This window comes from Periplaneta americana, chromosome 3 (genome assembly GCF_040183065.1).
Source record: "Periplaneta americana isolate PAMFEO1 chromosome 3, P.americana_PAMFEO1_priV1, whole genome shotgun sequence".
In the NCBI taxonomy this organism is placed as follows: Eukaryota; Metazoa; Arthropoda; class Insecta; order Blattodea; family Blattidae; genus Periplaneta; species Periplaneta americana.
Window position 1 is genome coordinate 163,086,543 of NC_091119.1, and position 16,840 is coordinate 163,103,382.

Sequence of the window (16,840 nt, forward strand, 5' to 3'; positions counted from 1 at the left end):
CACTACACCTTATAACTTCACTATACCACACTTGTCGACGTTGAAACTACACGACACGTCACTTCATTGCACTTATATTTCAATCTAGATGCAACTTCACTATTTATGTTTTAGGTTATTTCTACCCCTGAGTATCACCACACTATAATATTTCAATAGGCCAACATTACACTTTATAACTTTACTATACCACACTTGTCGACGTTGAAACTACACGACGCGTCATTTCACTGCACTTATATTTCAATCTAGATGCAACTTCACTGTTTATGTTTTAGATTATTTCTACCCCTAAGTATCACCACACTATAATATTTCAATAGGCCAACATTACACTTTATAACTTCACTATACCACACTTGTCGACGTTGAAACTACACGACACGTCGCTTCATTGCACTTATATTTCAATCTAGATGCAACTTCAATGTTTATGTTTTATGTTATTTCTACTTTAGTATGTATGTTGTTATTTAACACCAGCAATTTATTAACCAACAACATTGTATTTGAATTATTGGAATAATTTTCTCTTAAGTGAGGAATTCAGTCATAGACCTTGTTTTTTATACGGATATTGGAAACATTCATCATTTTGAACAGGTATTTTTTCGCTGTCACGTGACGAATCGCATTGTCGCTCCGTATAGTGAGACTAGACACATCTTGTAGTCACTAAATGCAATTCGCTACGTTATGTGTCATCAGGTTTGAAGAAGAAAGAAAAAGGGAACTATGAATTTCGTATCAACCCACGTAGAAAAACATCGTTCGACGAAATGATAAAATTCATCAGAAAACTAAATGCATCTCAGTAAATTACTGACTGATATGTTTCACTAGTATCAATTTGCAGGAATTAAATTATAGAATATTAAAAATTCTTAATTTGATGGTTATTTTGATATATTATAGTAATCTACTGAAATATTTATGTGCATAATTCCCTGATTTGTGGTTAGGAAGAATAATTTATATCCGAAATCAATAAATAAGTACATTTAGACAGCTGTCGATAGGAGAGAAAAAAAGACGTATTTTATGCATTATTTCTAACTCAGCCCTGAGACGGGGATAAAAATTACAGCATTCCCCTAATGTATCGATTCCTGCATGGCTTACCACACATTCAAACAGTAATGGAAGCACTTTCATATTACACATTAGCAAGAGAAGCAAATAAGGTTCCGTCCAATATTGATTTACGCCTCTTTTCCATGATTTATTTGTTGAAGTCGGAACGAAAGTTGAAATTATTCGCGTAATAAATTTCCAACGTTCGAACTGCACTGTAGAAAGTTTTACAAATGGCGCTGAACTGTGAAATTCAATCGAAAGGTGCAAGGGCAAAAGAATCGAAATGAAAATGTTTAATATTGTAGATTTTGGTGTCTGAAAAATGTGGCTCAGAACTACATGTCTGGGTGGTTTATGCTTCCAAAAACATTTGTAACCCGTTTAATAGTTTATTGAAACTTGGAGAACAGCCACAGTCCAACATCGTATTTGTTTTCGAAAAAAAATGAGTATTCAAAATCATCGAATAAAAGATTCCCTTTGAAATTTCCTAGACTGTTAAATGTGAGTCACCGGCAAAAACTCAGGCAAAAGGTGCGTTTATGTATTCATTCGGAGCTGCTCTCGGGGGTGGGTTAGATTCCCGCTTTACTTGAATTACCTGGATGGAATTTTTCAGAGACTTTTTCCAACTGTAAGCTGAATGTCAAATAATCACATGGCGAATCATCGACCTCATCCATTCCATTCCTGATCCCATATTGAAAATCAGACGGTGATGCAGATATAAATCCAAGATGTTCAAGCTGAAATTATCAATTAATTCTCGTTTAAAAGAGAGCACAAGTATTTTGTGTCATTATTTACAAGCTTTTAAATATGAAGTAAAAAAAGGTTCTAAATACAAATCTGATATTTAGGAATAAAAAGATTCTATCTGCGAAGTGCACTTAAATATCGTCAAGTATCGTCAAGTATGAGAGAGATATGAGAAATAATAAGAAAACAGAGCATGTCTATACATAAATTTAGGACAAGTTAAATTTATTCTCCGAATGTTTCAATTTAGTAGCCAAACTTCAGAGTTCTCTCCTGTAAAGTGACACTGCAAGCAGATAGAACCTATTTGTTTTCACCCAACGGTATGTCATGTATGTATCCAACCACGAGACAAAAATTCTACTAAAATTCAAGTTCTGTGTTGTTTTTGGATGCTATTTTATGTGTCATAAATAGGGCTAGGATTTTGATGACCTATAAATCATGAAAAAAGTCCTAAAACAATGCATTTATGACCTAAAAATCTTTCAAAAATGCCCTTAAAATGCCCTAAAATTGATCTTACATAATTGCCTTAGTAGGAAAAGAGGTTTTGTACTACTTAATATTTAGACTAGTAATTAAATTAAATTGTACATAATTTTTTCTAAGTAGTACACTTTAATTAATTATTTTATCTGATGTAGTTTCCATGTATGATCGTTCACCTCTGCGTCGGCATGTGGACGTGAGGTCAGCAGTCGGCTGGTCGGTCTTGGCCCTTCATGGGCTGTAGAACCATGGATTTACTTTACTTTTAGTTTCCGTGTAGTCTACCACAAGGCCACTCTTATCTGGAATTAGCAGGTATAGAGGGGTCTATTTGAAGGGGTGGTTGGACTGATCCATTACGTGGGGTGTACTACGTTAAAATGGCAATATTTGTGTAGAAAAACGATTAAAATATTATACAAAATACTGGGTATTAATGGACAGAATATGTAAAGAAAATATCAAAGGAAATAAACATTATTTTACATTAATAATGGGGATTTATGGCCAAAATTAAATGAAAATGCCTAAAAAATGACCGAATAAAACAAAAGATGCTCTTATGAGTTGAAAGAGGCAAAAAAATGCAAAAAAATACCCTAACAAATATGTCTTAAGACACTCAGTTTATTACATAACACATAAATACTAAAGCAGCTATGTTTCTGACTTACTAGAAAAAAGATGCAATTTCATCAAAATCCTAGCCTTAGTCATAAAGTTAGTAACATCAGCTAATTTTCTGTATTTACCTTTTCTTCACAGCGCCAACGTCTTTTCAAAGGAAGTTTCGGCTTGATTTTAGAAGATTCTTCACATCACTTGGTAAGTGTTTTTATTACAAACCGATCATTGATAATTTCTGTTGTAGTCTTAAAGTATGCTTGTCTTCGAAGTATTTCATCAAAGTCCCTTCTTATACTAACGATCAGTGTTGCCAACTCGATTCTTAAAAATCCGCTGTGAAGCCGTGCAGAAACCGCTAAATTGCTCTATTGTCAATGTGAAATTATATTATTTTGCCGCTGTGAGTGCTAAAAATACTCGCTAAATTTCTATATCAGCAATGCAAATTTCATAAATTTTACCCGCTAAACTAACACCGAAAAAGCTAGATTTAGCGGGAAAACCGCTGAATTGGCAACACTGCTAATGATTTAGCTCATTGTCGCTGTCGATCCGGAAATAAACGGTTGAGTGGAATGCATCTTCGGTGCAAGTACGTTGTTGTCACTAATATTATTGCACTGAATTCAGTTTGTGTCATATATCTCACAATCGGAGAGAAATAATATTGACAACGTTGCTTTTTATCGGGTCGTTATCATCGCCGCCAGGTGAAGAACTTTGAGTTTAGCGCAAAGAAAACTGAAGGGTTAAGTTCTCCTGCGACAATCACATTGTTTTCCAACTGTCTAAGTTGAAATTCTGTATATTGCCGCCTTTCTTACTTATTATTATTTATACAGTATAATGTCTTGTGATAGTCCTTGTATAGAGAAAATGTGGCAGCTACGCTATTCCCATTTCTTTTCTAGAGCATGTGCTATCCACGCGGAAATAATGCGGCAATTTCTTTTCATCTAACTTTTGTCCATCATATAAATCAGTGCCCACTTAAACATTGAAGTGAAGCCAGGTCATTTTGTGGTTAAAAGTGTTTCTGTTTCCAACAATGGAAGTCAAATGACTCGAGGATATAAAATAATTCTGTGGTGTTTGGGTAAAGCAAGATAAGTCATAAAAATGAGTTTGAAGATAAATGAAAATTAAACTTCGAACCATTATTGCAAATAATTTTCTACACAAGTAAAGCACATCAACTGCTATTTTTTTTAGTATACTTTGATATTTGCACACTCATTTGTATAATTTAACTTGTGTGTTCATCTGGGAAACAAAATTCCACTTGCACAAAAAAATGACTTATCCCCCTTTACCCGAACACCACAGAATTATAATCTTTATAATGTTGTCACACTTCTTTTGGAAGTTGTGAAATAAATATTAATTTTTATATATTTATTCAATTGTTTTATGTTTTGCTTTGGCTAATGGGTAAGCGGCCTTAAAAGAAACAACTTTCGGCAAAAATTAAAATCTATGCATGTTTCTTATTCATTTGAAATAACGTATTGCTTAAATCTTAAGTATCATTTCATAATAATAAAAAGTGAACAAGACCTTCTACAAGTTCATGTTTAACACCTCTTCACTACAGTAGACATGACAACATGGCTCAGTCATTCTCAATCAACTAGTCATGTGATAGGTCACATCGAAGGCAATGACGAATAGATTCCAGCCATTCTGATAGGTTATTTATTTATTTATTTATTCTGGTGTAGTTAAGGCCATCAGGCCTTCTCTTCCACAACACCAGGAATACAAATACAATAATAGAAATAAACAGAAAAAAATACACTATATACAAACTAAAGCTACACAAAAATAAAGAGAGAGAAAAAAAAACACTATAAACAAAGTTGTTGTTGTTGTTATCTAGTGCCTTGCATCTGGCAATGAAGCCATTAGCAGTCGTGCTTTCCAATACTTTTGAACTGTAGTTTCTTCTGATCTTAATGCTTCACAGGTCTTCATTCATTTCTGCTGGATCGTTACACAGGACACATATGGGTGAAGCTGAGATACCTATTCTGTAGAGAAGACTTGCTAGACAGTCATGATTTGTCAATAGTCTAAAGGCTGCAACTGCTGTTTTCCTTGGTCTCTGGGGGATTATATCTGGGTTGGAAAGTAGTGTAATCCATTTTTTGTCTTCAGCATTTGATTCTATTTCTTGTAGGTATGAATGAGAAAATTTTGTAGTGATCAAGCGTTTTATTGAGGAATATGAGAAATTAAATTTAGACTTTTGTTTTATTGTTGTGCCTTTCTTTGCAAGTGTGTCTGCGGTTTCATTCCCCATGACTCCACAGTGTGCTGGAATCCATTGGAGACGGACAATCTTATTAACTTTTTGTAGTAAGCAAAGTAAAGCCACACAAAAATATACACAGGTTGCAGTCACACAAACTTTAAATGAGTGATTAAGTATCACAATTAATTGTATCCTAACTAATTAACTAACATAAACAAGAAACTTAGAATTTTAACCTAGATTAAAAAAGAAAAAAAAACACAAATAAATACTTCTAGCAATACCTAAAAGCATTAACTAAGATAAACTTTTCCAATTTAATTTTGAATTGTGATAAAGTCCGGCAGTCCCTGACGTCATTAGGTAACGAATTCCAGAGGCGAGGTATTTCTACAATATAGGAAGATGAGTATAAAGACGTTCTATGATGAGGGATAGAAAGAAGTGCTTGATAAGTTAGTGTTGGGAAATACAGCCATGGAGCAGCTTTGCTCCGAGGACTATCAGCTTTCTGATTTTATCATTTTACCATTCCTCCCTCAGTGCCTTATCCCATCATCTTCTTTGAAAAGAGACATCAAGTGAAGTTATCGATAACCATAAACTCTAGAATCCTTGTACGTGCAAGTTGTTTCTCAATAATGTAACTACATCTGTTCTCGACTTCGATTTCTTCTCTGAATTTCAATATTCAAAGATATAACCACTAAAATAACTTCTAGACGCGAAGCCTGTTCCTGTGTAAATGTCAAACATTGAGTAATTTATGACGAACTCCTAAAACTTTGGATTTCTGCACCGTAGCTTATTAATTCAGATGTAAATTGGATTTCATTAACATGGCTTTAAATTACACGTTTAGATTGCAACTCATTTGGCCAGTTTGTCCAAGTAATATTTAATTTTTGTTGAAACAGAGCTTCCGGGCTAAGATGCCGTGGTCTACTGGTGCTGACGTTACCAGGCGTTTCGTCTACTTCTACGGCAGCGTAACGTCAGCACCAGTAGACCACGGCATCTTAGCCCGGAAGCTCTGTTTCAACTAGACACCGGCCGTGAAAGCCTGCATACTAAGATTAATGTTTAATTTTGCTTAACGAATGTTAAATTATCAGTCTGTTTATTTTTAACGCTTTGTTAATGTATTTTCCATTTGTTCAACATAATTTTGTTTAAGATAACCAGCACTTAACTATAACGTCTGTTAGCACTATTTTAACTACTCAACAGCAGTTGGTAATGATTCTACACATGTAAGACAATTTTTGATTAGCTAAAATTAATCTTTAAATTCTATATTATAGAGTGAGTCATGAAACTTGCATAAAATGACAACCTGTTATAGTAGGCCACGCTCCATAAACAAACAGTTGACAAATGAAAGTTGTAGGTGACATGCTGAATAATAATTACAAAGTAAGGTTATATTTCCTCATTGCTATTATGGATACGAAATACGAAAGAAATAAAATAACACTGATGTATTTAAACAGTCCAAAGTATTTTTTAAATGTTATATTACCAGTCATATGCTAAACATTCCCTACAAAGAGACACAAAATATTAATTTCGCAACTTCTGTTCGAACAGCTGTGGAGACATCGGCCATATTTAACAAACTGTTAAACGAGTTAACTGCCCGAAATCCTACATTTAAAATTAACAAACTGTTAACAGTCTGTTAAACCAAACTGGCGTTGAAAACATAGAATTTTATTAATTAGGCCTAACAAACTGTTTAGAGTTTAACAGTCGTTAAATTTTCTAACAATACTTGGAAAAACCGGCCAATTATGTTCAGGAACGAAGAAACTCAACGTGATCCGATATGTAATTTTCAAACAGAGCTCTATATTATAATTTTTTTGTAGAAAGAGAACACAAAAGAACTTTGAAAATGACATAGACAGCAAAAAGTGATGCATTTAAAACTTACGACTCTATTATCCGATAGAGTTGTCGTTTGTTCAGTCAACTGTCCGAAGACAGGTTTGAACTTCACAAATGACATCAATAAAGCATAACTCATGAGGCAACTAAGCAAGGAGTTAACTCGGTAGAGTAACTATAAAAATTTATACACAATGCACAGACTTTAAACATGAGAATTTGTATTCACTGCAACTATTATCACTTTTTGGTTCTCTGACACAGTGAGTATCAGCTACTGCTACAGATATTATACGAGTACAAACTGAAGAAAGATTATTGGGACAAATATCTGGGGGTGATAGGTGGTATGAAAACAATTTCATTTTGTTACGTAACCACATGTCATAAAATTGAATCATAATACCTTGTCCTTCAATTTCACCGGGTCAGATACTGCTGGATTTCTGCTTACAGGTGAGATATACATCTGAATCGGAGGAAGGTACCTCATTTTCCTAACCATGAACCGGTGAACGTGAGAAAATTGTATTCCTGAATAAAATTAACTATCAGTAGAGTCCGGAGGTTTGGCAAAATATATTTCTTACCGGATGGAAGTAAATCATTATTTGCATAGATATAAATGTGATTTGGAGTAAATCAGAGTGATAGAGTCAATTTTTATTTTGTTTTTTTTTTAAGGTATTTCTGACTAATAAATGCCTTTTTTGGTCATTTTAAAGCAATATTTCTTGTTTATTTGCAATTTTCTAATTAATTGTAATGTAATGTGTATAAAATTTAAATATTTAAAACAACTAACTTTACTAACAATAGTAAATAAAAATAATTCATTTCAGTCCTTAATCTGCTAATAATCGAGCTTTAATACTATTGGTGTAATATAAATAATGATCAACACTCCACAGTTACAAAATATATACTAGTATACCAACAATCAGCTTTATAATTTTAAATATTAAGCTCGTTCTCATGAAAGTTGTCACGTAGCATTTCCAATTGTTTGCTTTCATATTTTCAAATCTTACTGGTGCTACAGTCTTTATTGTTGTAGGAGAAAGAAATTTGAGTGAGGAACAGTCACTTATTGTCGAGTGGCAGAAGGTACAAGATCGGTTAGCTAGAATGCCTAAATTCAGTAAACCATTGAAAAGTAAACTTCATGCTATGTTTGTGAATTTGGTGTTCATGTGTTTTCAACCGATGTAGTAGTTTCGTTATGTAAGGTTTGTGAAAAGACAGTTAGTAACGAAGAAAAGTCTTTTGTAAGTCAACATGTGTCACCTGCGAAGCAAAAATGTGAGTTATGTTGATATAGGCTAATTTAAATTTATTGCTAAAATATGTTATGCCTTAGTGCCGTTTTCAAAATTTATTGTGCCTTTTTTACGTTTTTATTGCCTTTTTTGCCTGCCTATTTTAACTGTTATAAATGCCTAAACATTCGGCATCTAGTAATATGGTTCCTACACTTAGCAGTAGGATAAGATTTATTAGATTACAACACGGGTGAAGATACAGGGTGGTTCAGGAGAAATAGTACAAATTTAGACTGTGGTAATATACACTAATTTTAGTTAAAAGAAGTGCATGTAAACGTCGTGTATCCGATTTTCATTGGATGTGTAGATACAGCTGTTTGAATGTTACGCATAACAAGTCTTACAAAATGGTATCGAAAAATGACTACATACTATTGACTACTAACAAAGGAGTAGCACGTATCGCTCTTCTGAGATAGTCTGAGGGCAGCTCTGTTCATAATGAAGGTATAGAAACAATGTTTCATAGTTACCTTGGCTATAAGGATGTGCATGTTCTTCCAGCATGTCGGAGCACCTGTTGGCCTACATTTTAGCAGTCAGGTGACATATCAGATTTCCCGAACGATGGAACGGATTGTGGTGATCACGTACACTGATTACCAAAGTCCCCAGACCTTATTCATTTCGATTTTTGTCTGTGGGAATGGATGAGAGGCGAAGTGTACAAAAACAAAGTAAACACAAGGAACGAATTATAACTGGACAATATCTCCAAGTATTTTGACGTGTTGGAATTATTAAAATACAAGATTGAAAATTACACATTCTGAATATAATCTTCGTGAGAGATTAAAATTTTATTGAAACGTCTCACTTAGTGAAGGGCCGTTTTCGTACTATGACAGCGAATAGAGATCCCTTCCCGAGCATCTTCTCATTAAGAGTTTGGTTGGCTACTGTGGATGTTCCGCCCACAGCCAGTCCTAACACGAATAGCAAAGTTTCTCAATCGAATAACAAGCCTTGCACGCTGAAGTTCTGGTTTCTGTTACAATTTCAGTCATAAGAGAAACTTTTTGCTTTCGCGAGTTGTACAACCGAGTTCAGGAGCCATAAGTCATCAATATATATTGAAAACATCATTTAGTCTTCTTGACTTCGCCAACATCAGTCCTTCCTCCCACGTCCTCTTAGTCAATATTACATTCTCTTGAACTGTCTTGTACCAGCAATGCATTGTTCTGGTCGATAGAAAGTTAAATTACAGTGGTTTTCGTGTTTTAGATTTCTTTCTGTTTATAGATAACCTGTTTTTAGTCAACTGAGGTGATCTGAATACAGATTTCAATTTTATTCTTTAACACATGCTTGTTTTCAGTAATTTAGAAAAAGTAATTGATGATATTGCAAACTGTCTTTAAAATGCTATAAGTTGATCTGTTTTATGAACTGGAAAAAAATTAAATGGATTCCTCTAATTAAATCTAAGAATTCGACAAACTTGTCCAGTACAAGTAGGCCTACCACATGAATAATGTATTATAATTTAAAATGCTCTATAAATAGGGTTGCCTAAGACCTCATTTCCCCTGACACGTTTTCATTTTCAAGGGTTAAATTATCGTCCAGAAGGAATTTTCAAAATAAAGTCCGGAAATTTGACATGTGATTTGATTTTAAAAAATGTTTGGCTTTTAAACAACGGAAGCTAAGATTCCTGGTATTCCATGTGTCGGAAAATCAAAAAACTTACACGTACATAGGTGAGGTACAATAGTGTTCTGCCAAATGGCAGGTCTTTCACTGCAAACGCAGCATTCTCCAATCTTTCCTATTTTCTGCCTTCTTCTTAGTCTCCGCATATGATCCACACATCTTAATGTCGTCTATCATCTAATATATTCTTCTGCCACGAACTCTTCTTCCGTTCACCACTCCTTCCAGTGCAACCTTCGGTGGACAGTTTCTTCTCAGCCAGTGACCCAACCAATTCCTTTTTCTCTTTCTGATCAGTTTCAGCATCATCTTTCTTCACCCACTCTTTCCAACATAGCTTCGTTTTTCATTCTGTCTGTCCATTTCACACTCTCCATTCTTCTCCATATTTACATTTCAAATGCTTCTAGTCGCTTCTCTTCACTTCGTCGTAATGTCCATGTTTCTGCCCCATACAATGCCACACTTCATACAAAGCACTTCACAAGCCTCTTTCTTAGCTTTTTCCAAAGGCCCACACAAAATGCTCCTTTTCCTACTGTACTAAAAGCTTCCTTTGCAATTGCTATCCTCCTTTTGACTTCCTGGCTGCAGTTCATGTTACTGCTTATAGTACTATAGTACACCTGAAGTATTTGAAGCTGTTCACTTGCTATATGGAATACAATATACCTCTCGTACCTGCTCCTGAAAGATTAGTGTGTACACTCGCTTGATGGTTAAACGTGTGATAATCTTAAAACTAAAGGGCTTATGATATTGAATCCTATGTGTAAAATGATAAAAAAATAGCTTTAAGATATACTACATTTATTTACATTTACAATATTTTAAAAAATTCAGGTTTATTTATTAATTAATGCAGCAAATTTGTATGTCGAAGTCCCATTAAGACTGTGTAGCTCCAGTAATATTAAAAGGATTCAGACATGCATTTCATAAAAAATGTAATAAAAAAAGTTCAAACCCTTAATATAGTTTCAGACTTAAGTAGGGTCAATTTTCTGGAAATTAAAAGCACTTAATTATAATAATAAAGACTATAAATTAAAGTGATATTTTTCCATTTATTGTAGAGCGTATATTAAATTCAAAATAAATGTTGAGAATAGAAGACATCATAGGTAGTAATTTATAAATTATTTATATATTTAATTGCCTAAATAGTAATTCTAATGGAAGAATTTTTTTGTAAAAATTTTTGGAATTATTGTTATTTTTTTTTAACAATTCGAAGTATAGAATTCATCAAATTTCACATACAGTTTCAGTATCTATCTTATTAAATGTCCGTAATACTTATAAGACAGGTGTAATCCATCAAGTTCCAAGAGAAATATTACGAGAATACTCTTACATAACTTCGCTCTGCTTGATGTATATTTTCATTTCTACAAACGAAGTAGAATCGGTAAGAGCATTTCTGTTTACTTGGACATTCTGACAGAATAACGAACAAACACATGTAGGCTACTGTCAGAAAATTGAAACCATATTTTGTCTGTATATCGAAGAATAGTGAGCAATAGGATAATATTGTTCTTCCGTTTTATCGTAAATTCTGTGCTTATTTATTACTTCCTTACAAATGGCTTTCAGAGAACCCGGACGTTCATTGCCGCCCTCACATAAGTCCGCCATCAGATTAATCAAATCTCTAGCATCATATTCCACTTCCATCAAATCCATTTTAATATTATCCTCCCAAAGGTCTTTTTCTCTCAGGTCTTCAAATGAACACTCTATATGCATTTCTGGATTCACCTATACGTGCTACATGCCCTGCCCATCTCAAACGTCTGGATTTAATGTTCCTAATTATGTCAGGTGAAGAATACAATCCGTGCAGTTCTGCTTTGTGTAACTTTCTTCATTCTTCTGTAACTTCATCCCTCTTAGCTCCAAATATTTTCCTAAGCACCTTATTCTCTAATATCCGTAACTTCTGTCTCTCTCTCAAAATGAGAGTCTAAGTTTCACAACCATAGGCCTACAGAAAATCGGATAACTGTTCCGAATAATAACAGGCACTTCTTGTTGTTACTCCAATGTATTTTTCCACCTTTTCAAAGGATAAAATTCTAATTTTTATATTTCTATTTCGTAGTATGTTCCGGTCACGAGACATAATCATATACGTAGTTCTTTTTTTCTGAATTTACTTCTAAATCTATCTCACTACTTGCTTCAAGTAAAATTCCCTTGTTTTCCCTAATAGTTTGTGGATTTTCTCCTAACATATTCACATCATCCGTAAAACAGCTTAACTTATTTATTAACAAATTAAAATATAACTTCATTAAAAATCTGGTTTAAAATTTAATTTTGAAAAATCTCATTATATGGTTATTGGGGGAAAGAAACAAAATCTGATACTTGAAAACAGAGGTGTTATTAAATATAGTAATAAATACAAATATTTAGGTGTTACAATCACAGATGATGGAAGGAACCATGTGGAAATGAAAGAACGTTTGAAGAAAGGAAAATATGCAATATCCACTCTTAATCAAGTGTTATGGGATAATAAAATCAGAATTGAAACTAAACATAAAATTTATAAATCAATTGTGAGAAGTACAACTTTATATGGGGCGGAAACTTGGCAATTGCAAAACGCATTCAAAAATAAATTTTTGGGCTTAGAAATGGATTATTGGAGACGATCAGCAGGCATTTCAAGAAGAGATAAAATTAGAAACGATATAATCAAAGATAAAATGCAAGTTAAGAATGATATTGTAGAGGATATTTTCACAAAACAACTAATATGTTATGGGCATATGATTCGAATGAATACGGAAAGATTACCAAGGTTGACATATGATTGGACCCAATCAAGAAGAAGAAAAAGAGGGAGACCTATGACAACATGGAAAAAGGGCATTCTGGAAGCTATGGAAAGAAGACAATTAGGAGAAGACCTATGGAGAGATAGAGGGGAGTCGTATCTTGCAGTGCGATACATTTATCAGTGACTGTACATTAATATTTGGCTGTCATAAAATGTTAAAAGGCATTGTAAACTGACTAATATATTTCATTGCTAAAATACAGTGTTACTATAAATGATCTTTCCGATTACAAATTTGAATAACTATCGTTTAGGAGACACTTAGAAACATGATATTGGTATCAATAGAAAGAGAAACTCATATATTTTTGGTTATCAATTCGGTTAAATCACATGTGCTACTCTTAAATCAGCAAAAACTAGGAAACATGAAATTGGTATCAACAGAAACAGGAACTCCAACAATTGTTTGATTTTTTCACTGGAAAACATGAAATAGAAAGAGAAACATTTGGTTCACAACCGTAAGTAAGTCACATGTGCTCAACGTGAGCTCCTTGTGTCACAGGACACACATCAAGTCTGTAGTCAATTTCCTGCCATACATGTTGTAGCATTGGAACATCCACCAGTACAATGGCCTCTGTGATGCGGACACGAAGATCCTCAATGGTAGGTGGTAATGGTAGCTGATACACTTGTTGTTTTATTAAATCCCACAGAAAAAATCACAAGGAGTGAGGTCGGGGGAACGTGGAGGCCAATGCAAACATTGTAAATCTTCACGGCCAGCACGTCCAATCCATCTCCGTCGTGTATTCAGTTCGTTTCTGACATCTAAGTGGTAATGGACTGTAGCTTGGCTTTGTCGTCTGGTTCCAGAGCCTGCAACAATTGCAGACGGTATGGATGGAACTTCAAACGTTTTCGTAAAATCTTTCACACAGTTTGCTGGTGGATGTTTAATTCTCTACTGACTTTTACGGTGGATTTCTCTGGACTTCGTAAGAAACTCTCTCTCACACGCTCCACATTTGCCTCTCTCACTGATGGACGACCGGTTGACTTCCGCTTACAGATGCATCTCCTCGTTTTCAAGTCAGTGTACCACTTGCGGATACTGGGCCCACTGGGTGGATCAACATCAAATTTTCTTCTAAAATTGCGTTGTACAGTGACAACAAACTGGGGTATGTGAAAATCTAGCACACAAAATGCCCTCCTGTCTTCGTGTGCAGCCATTTTTCTGTTATATCGTCTCCTAGCAACGAAATTAATAAATATGCGATAGGTTCACCAACATAACAAAAATATTTGAGTTTCTCTTTCCATTGATACCAATATCATGTTTCTAAGTGTCTCCTAACGATAGTTATTCAAGTTTGTAATCGGAAAGATTATTTATAGCAACACTGTATTTTGACTATTCAAAAAGAAAGGTGCACCTTAACACTTGCGACTTACGGGGGCGTGAAGGCTTTCTTGACATCGGTGCGAGGTTATTATTGAAGACGTCCTTAAGCGACTTCCGGTTCAGAATGTTTTTGCGCGACATTGTCCCGTCATCAGTTGAGTAACAGGATGTCTTCTATTATCGCTGTGACAGAGCGGATTCTGACTGAGGAGATCCACATTAAGCACGGCATCAAGCATGCGCATGATGTAGGTGTCTCGGATTAGCGAGGGTCTAATGTATAGCGGGCCTAAAACTAAATTTGTGCCAGACTTGCGACTTTGCAATCGAACTAGACTGGAAAAACTAACAGCTTCAAGGCAATATTAACAATCCTATTAAAAAACCTTATAGTAAATCTGAAGTATATTGATTTCATTAAAAAAAAGTTAATATGAATTCAAATAACTTTCAATATATGTGCGTTTTTAGACTTCCATGGTGTTAGGGATCAGAATTAGGCGTTTGGGCTTTCCACCCTATCCTAGAACTTGATTTTTCCAACGTTTCAGAATTACATAGGCCTACAGTAAGCCTGCCATAAATGTCTCAAGAAAATACAGGTCACTTTTATTATCGGCGGTTTTTATAGGGCAATTGAGGTTTGAAGTTACTAAGAAATGTATTAAATAGGACTGAAACAAGAGAGTTAACAAAATAACATTTTTGCCTTTCAGTGGCGTACGCAGAATTTTGTCAAGGGAGGTCAGTTCCAAGACACGTGGAATAGCGAATTCTGATTTGAATACATATGTTTCCAGATTATAATCCAGAACAACAACTACTGAGAGTTAATTTCGCTATAATATGCAAATATTTAATAAGTACAATATGTTTACAGGCCTAAATAATTATGCAAAACATTTTAGGGGTCCGCAAAAATGAGGTATGAGATTCAAAGCTGCGGTTCTTAAAGTTTAGAATTTGAGGACCCTTTCACATGGTGTGCATTTTACCGGACCCCTTAACAAATTAAAGCTTCTGTTTTTCTGAATCGACGCATACGAGGTGCGAGGCCCGCCTCGCACAAATCCGGACTACACGAGAGATAGTGTGTGGTTTCTATTGCTGCGAGTTGCGCAGACTTCGCACAGATTCGGACTACACGAGAGACAGTGTGTGGTTTCTATAGCTGCGAGTTGCGCAGACTGCGCACAAATCCGGACTACACGAGAGATAGTGTGTGTTTCTATAGCTGCGAGTTGCGCAGACTTAGCATAAATCCGGACTACACGAGAGATAGTGAGTGGTTTCCATAGCTGCGAGTTGCGCAGACTTCGCACTCGCAGCTATAGAAACCACTCGCTATATCTCTCGTGTAGACCGGATTTGTGCGAGGCGGGCCTCGCACCTCGTATGCTTCGGTTCAGAAGAAGCAACGATTTACTTTATATTTTTGCTTAGTATAAGGTAAGAAATTTTTTCCGTGCATATAAACTATTTCTTTTCACTTTACCGGTACAAATACTAGAAGTTTAATTCACAAAATTAAAACAAAATTACTTTGTTAATGATAAAAAAGTTACAATTGCGACATTTTTTATGAAAATGAAATACATTTATTCCTGGAATTGCATGGTATTTTATTATACTTTTCGTAATGAAAGAAGAAATCAAATTTTAGTTTTAAAATTCAATTTCAGACCCCTGACTATAAACACTCGGACCTCCAAGGCTGTGCGGAACACAGTTTAAAAATCACTGCTTACTCAATATTGGGAACCACTGATGTAGTAGTAACTCACACGATAGAAGTCCCGCCATATGTCAGTCTAAGAAAATGTATCACAATCAAGTTACTAAAAGTGAGTTCGCTTTCAAAAAACTCTCGTGTCCGATGGCAACACAGCGACGCATGACTTCTTTACGAGTCTGAACACATTTCAGATGGAACAACTGTGAAGTTTAATTTGCGTTTTCATTGAAACAAAAGCTGCAATTTTCAGAAAATAAACTACTCACTAATTTATTGAGGGTGGTATATATCTTCGCTCGCGCGGATGATTACTCGATTCAGCGTTTTGTGTTTGCCAGCACGGGTATTGTCCAGCGAGCAATGTTTCCGGGAGACATAATGAATAGTCTTTCATTTGTACTCACGATTGAAACTCAGCTACAGCACGTCCACGGGCTAAAACTGTCGCTATTGTGCGATGTACTGGCACTGAGACTGAACACTCCAAGTGTACACAATAGCAAATTCACCGTCGATACGCATCACAAACCAGCGTGCAGACAAAAAAGAAGTGCATGTCCAATTACTCCAAAATTGGTTTTCTTCAAAGGAAACGGCACTGCGTCATAACCACCGTCCTAACTCCAGCAGTTGCGGAACATGAATAGCATAGATCCGCAACTCATACTGTGAAGGACGGTTCAATTCACAGGGACGGCGTAACTAGTCCGGTTACGTACAATGTACCCAGACTCACTAATTAAGATAGAATTTTGATGTGTTGTTATTATTGCAAAGTAATTCTGGGCGCGACAGCCCACAAAGGGACAAGGAT

At 35.1% G+C, this 16,840-nt stretch overlaps 1 protein-coding gene across 4 annotated transcripts in view; it reads right to left on the reverse strand.

Moving 5' to 3' along the window:
- The window catches only part of LOC138696796 (uncharacterized), a 420,480-nt gene that overhangs the window by 140,279 nt on the left and 263,361 nt on the right, over window positions 1–16,840 (reverse strand). Inside the window, exon 1 of one of the 4 annotated variants that reach the window (XM_069822206.1) lies at window positions 16,431–16,653. The exons of the other annotated variants lie outside the window; for them this stretch is intronic. The gene's annotated coding sequence lies outside the window, so the exon portion shown is untranslated. Of the gene's footprint in view, window positions 1–16,430; window positions 16,654–16,840 lie in introns of those variants that run through there. 4 annotated transcript variants of the gene reach the window in all.